This window comes from Mus caroli, chromosome 9 (assembly GCF_900094665.2).
Source record: "Mus caroli chromosome 9, CAROLI_EIJ_v1.1, whole genome shotgun sequence".
In the NCBI taxonomy this organism is placed as follows: Eukaryota; Metazoa; Chordata; class Mammalia; order Rodentia; family Muridae; genus Mus; species Mus caroli.
The window spans coordinates 92,203,983-92,208,982 of record NC_034578.1 but is presented as its reverse complement, the minus strand read 5'-3'; the positions used below and the strand labels follow the sequence as shown (position 1 = coordinate 92,208,982).

At 39.7% G+C, this 5,000-nt stretch overlaps 1 protein-coding gene and 1 pseudogene across 1 annotated transcript in view; one reads left to right on the top strand and one right to left on the bottom strand.

Moving 5' to 3' along the window:
- Rasa2 (RAS p21 protein activator 2) overlaps positions 1-5,000 on the top strand; it is a 72,896-nt gene that overhangs the window by 25,588 nt on the left and 42,308 nt on the right. The gene's annotated exons all lie outside the window — the stretch shown is intronic.
- On the bottom strand, positions 3,165-3,374 carry LOC110301715 (annotated as a pseudogene).

The window sequence follows — 5,000 nt, the reverse complement described above, 5'->3', positions numbered from 1 at the left end:
GTTTGTTTGTTTGTTTGTTTTTGTTTTTCTGCTTTTTGGTTGAGGAGCAAGTGGACATTAGCTTATGAAGGTTTGTTCTGCTGGGTGCCCTGTTTCTTGCTCTCCTTTGGAGGCTGATTTCTGAAAGACATTTGTTTAAAGATACAGGAGTTGGGGAGTAGTGTGTGCACAGGATTATACACAATGTGTACAGCATCAAAGCTGACCAATAGATACTTACATGACAGAAAATTTACATATTCTCTCATACTTTAGTNCCGACTGGCCATGTGTGGCTGTTGAAGACTTGAAATTTGGTGTATGTGACTGATATTTTGTTAAATTTTAATGTAATAGCCAAATATAGTTAGTGGCTGCAATATTAGTATAGCTCCAATAGAAAGCAGAAAGCCTGGAATCCTTGTTAGCAGTGGCTGTTCTAGGGCTGGCCTAAGGAAATATATGATGAAGCTAGAATACCTTATGAAATTAGAACGTAAGGAAATACTCCAAAAAATAATGGAGAGATAAATGAATGAGAGACATTGAAATCAATCTGAGTAAGTTCCAGAAGGCCCATTGTGGGACAGCTTCAGATTTGAGGACAGCCTCAAAATTAGTATTAATAATGGACTAAAGCTTAAAGAATAAATATTCATGAATCACTACTGATACAATACACACGATTGTATAGATACATAGGAAGAAACAGTTACTTTCCCTTATAGTATAATTCTAATTAATGAATTTAGGAAGGGTGATGGAGGTTGAATCAGCACTGGCAAATACCACAGCAGCAGCTGGGTTCAAGCAGAGAGACAAGCCCTCCATGCTCTCAGTTACAAATGGATGCTCAGAAAGCCTGTATCAGGGAAGCCGGTACAGACTAGTTGTTCCCAGAGCCTCGGTAAGATGTAGGGGAAGGGTTGGTAGAAGGAGGATTGTTTAATGGGTACAGAGCTATAGCGTAGGAGGAATGATTTCTAATAATTTATAGCACAGAATAATTATGAGTGACAACTGGATATTCAGCACAGCTAGTAGAATTTTGAACATTCCCCAAAGAAATTATGTTTAGATGTTAGATATGCTAATTTCTCTAATCTGATCATTACTATATGTGTGTGTGTGTGTATTTGTATATGTGTGTGTGTGTGTGTGTGTGTATTGGTCTGTGACACTGTATTCATAGGTATGTACAATTACATGTCAGTTAGAAATAAAAGCACATGTGGGGGCTGGAGAGATGGCTCAGTTGTTAAGGACATTGCCTCTGCTCTTCCAGAAGACCTGGGTCCAAATCCTAGCACCTGCATGGCAGTTCACAGCTACCTGTGACTTCAAGATCTGACGTTCTCACGCAGACATACATGTAGGCAAAACATTAATGCACATAAAACAAAAAGGTAAATAATTGAAAAATAAAAGCATGTAATTAAAATATAACTGAGATCTGGAAGGATGGCNCAGTGGTTAAGATCACTTGATACTCTTTCAAAGGACCTAGGTTCTGTTCTAGCACCTAAATGGTGCACCTACCATTGGTGGCTCATAGCTTCATTTCCAAGGGGATCTGATACCCTCTTCTGATCTTCACTGGTATCAGACATGTAGGTGGTATACATACATGCATGTAAACATTCATAGAAATAAATAGCTAAAGTATAATAAATAGGATGAGAAGTATCTAAGAGTACTAAGTATGTTAGCCTAAGTATGATTGCATTTTTGCATAGTCTCAAAGAATCTCCCTATGAAGTTATTTTATAGATAACACTTCACAGTAGCATATCAGGTACGTCTTGGTACTATGTACAGAAAAGAACAGCGAGCTATCTAATTGAACAGTCCACCTCCAATAATAGATGTGGCCCCCAGTGGAGGGATGGGGCCACCCATCTTCAAAACTTTTGACCCAGAATTGTTCCTGTCTAAAGGAAATTTAGGGACAAAAATGGAGCAGAAACTGAAGGAAAGGCCATCCATTGTCCATCCCAATTTGGGATCCATCTCATGTGCACACACCAAACACTGACACTATTGCTGATGCCATGTTGTGCTTGTAGACAGGAGCCTGGCACAGCTGTCCTCTGAGAGGCTCTACCAGCAGCTGACTAAGACAGATGCAGTTACTTACAGCCAACACTGGACTGTCGGAGACACCTTTGGACCAAGAGTTAGGGAAAGGATCGAAGGGGGCTAAAGGGATGGCAACCCCATAAGGAAGACCAACAGTGTCAACTAACTGGGACCCCTGCAACTCCCAGAGATTAAGCCACAAACCAAAGAGTGTACATAGGCTGATCCGTGCCCCCTCCCCCAATCCACACAGAGGACTACCTTGTCTGGCTTCAGTGGGAAAGCCTACTCCTGTAGAGACTTGATGCCCCTTTATCTATTTTTAAATATATAAAACTATATTTAAGCTGGGCCATTCACCCCAAATAAAACCTCTTTGGGAGTAGAAACTAAACATGTGTCTGATTTATTTAAATGATATTTATTTTGATAAAAACGGGGGGGGGGGCATCTGATTCCATTCTGGTCAAGATGAACTTAGATTAAGTAATGTGAAAGCAGTTATCACAGGGTCAGAGACTGAGAGGGCATGGCAGCTGAATGCAGTGTAGAATCCCATACTGCATCCTGGAGTTTGGCAAAATTTGAGTGACATCTGTAGATTAATTAGCGTTAGTAGCATTAAATGTCAGTTTCTTGATTTCAGTAGCTTCACCTTGGTTACACAGAATGTTACCATTCAATGTTAGGGTTTATAGAAACTCTGTATGTTGTTCTTACAACTGTTTCAAAGTCTGCAATTATAACTAAGCGTGTTTGTTTTGAGTCCTGGTCTCCTATAGCCACTGTACTGTCACATAGCATTGCCACTGTCACACACCTGAACTTTTACACATTCAGTTTCAGGTTTGTTCAGCTCCTCTCCAGAGTCTTAGCAGATATTTGAGTCTACCTGTGTTTTTTTAATCAGACCTTACATTTTTCCATTTCTAGACCTTTGTTTTATTATGGAAAAATGTTTATTTTGAAATTATTTTAATTTAGAAATAGAAAACCTCATAGGAAGGAGGAAAGAAACAAAATCCACAAAGCATCCAGGCAGTGTTTTACTTCATGAACGTGTCACCCCTTCTGGCTCACTTGTCCCACGGTGAGAAAGGAAGGCCTCAGCCACCCACAGCAGTGTTATTAATAGGGGTATGGGTCAGTTTCACGAAGAAGCCAATGAACCCCACGATAGCAAGTCCCATCGCTGTGGCCATGGCAGTCTTCTNGAAAATTCTTTTCTATCGAGTTTGGTGCATCTTTTAGCCAGCCGAATTGAATCTTTTACAAAACTCCTGACTGGGCTCTACAGACTGCATTACCTGATCCATGTGTGTGGGATGACGGTTTGAGAGGGTAGAGGCGAGTAGAATTGAGCCCTAGACCTTTCTTTTTTAAGGTTTTCTGTGTCTATGGTGTGTGAGGTAAAAGTTTTCAGTGTTCTTGTCTACAATTACTTTTTGTCGTCTCTGCCTCTGTTTTGGTGGTTTTTCTTTTCACTATAGGCCATGCTTATTCATTGTTTGAATTGGACATAGAAGTCACTAGCTACTTTGTGTTCCTGTAATGTACTTGAATTGGTTTTTAGGTATCAGTTAACGTACTTGGAAACAATTCATTCTGTTTATACTTTGGTTTTAAGCTTTGTCAGACAGATGAGAACAGCATATTATCACAGAGCTTGCAAGAGGCCCACCCAGCCACAGAAGAGAACTGGTAGTTTATGAATAATGCTATTAGTGGGAAAATATGAACCCCAAAGTATTTCTTTGGGCTGTACTTTTTTTGGTTAGTTTCAGAAATTTGTGAATTTTAGTTTTGATGCCCAGTTTAGCAGAAATGAGTCTTGTTTTCAATTTTCTCTTTACTTGGCAGTACATCATTTGCAGTTCACCCATGAGTGAGTCTTGGAGAGAAATAGAGGATGTTGCTCAGTAGGGGTTTGTGAAACAAAAACAAAACACTTGGCATTTATGAGCTTCTGTGAGGGAGCAGGAAATGAGACTCAGACTTTAAACCAACTAACTTAGTAATAATTACTGAAGAATAAACCAACTAACTTAGTAATAATTACTGAAGAATAAACCAACTAACTTAGTAATAATTACTGAAGAATAAACCAACTAACTTAGTAATAATTACTGAAGAATAAACCAACTAACTTAGTAATANTTACTGAAGAACTGTGAGAATCGCATCATTAGAGTGTGGTCTTGCTATAAATACAACCATAATCCGTATAGTAGATTGGATGGCCTTGGGTTTGTAGTGCAGGGCATTTTGACAGTGACATAGGAACTGCTGTTGAGAATCAGCATGAGAGTCTGGAGAATTATGTGAGGCTTGCCCTATATTTATGAATCAGATTTTAAGTAAAACCACAACCATTTCCTTGTGTGTCATTCATGCTTTAGCAGAGGATATGGTGCCACAGAGCTGGCCTGGTTTGTAGTTTCTCATGTAAGGCTACACCACTTTCTTTTCCGTTTAAGAAGCCACAGCAGTTTTGATGTATTATCAAACCACAAAATGTACCTTGAGCATTTCCCAAGAAGAACTGTGCTATGCTGGTCTGAGTACCGATTGTCCTTGCTGGGTTGTCCTCTTTGGGAAGTACTCATGTAAATAAGTAATTTGGAGTAGTTGATACATTGGAACTACAAAAATGGTAACAATGTTACAGTCTTTGAATATATGGATTTCTATTGAAAGATAGTGTTTTAGGTTTGGGAGTGCAGCTCAGTTGCAGGGCACTTGCCCTGTGTATATGACTGAAGCCAGGGACTGTTCCCAGTCCACAATAAGGGAACAAGAGAGAGAGACAGAGACCAGGGACTGTTCCCAGTCCACAAGAAGGGAACAAGAGAGAGAGAGAGAGAGAGAGAGAGAGAGAGAGAGAGGAAGGAAGGAAGGATACTATGTTAGGAGAGAGAGAGAGAGAGGAAGGAAGGATACTA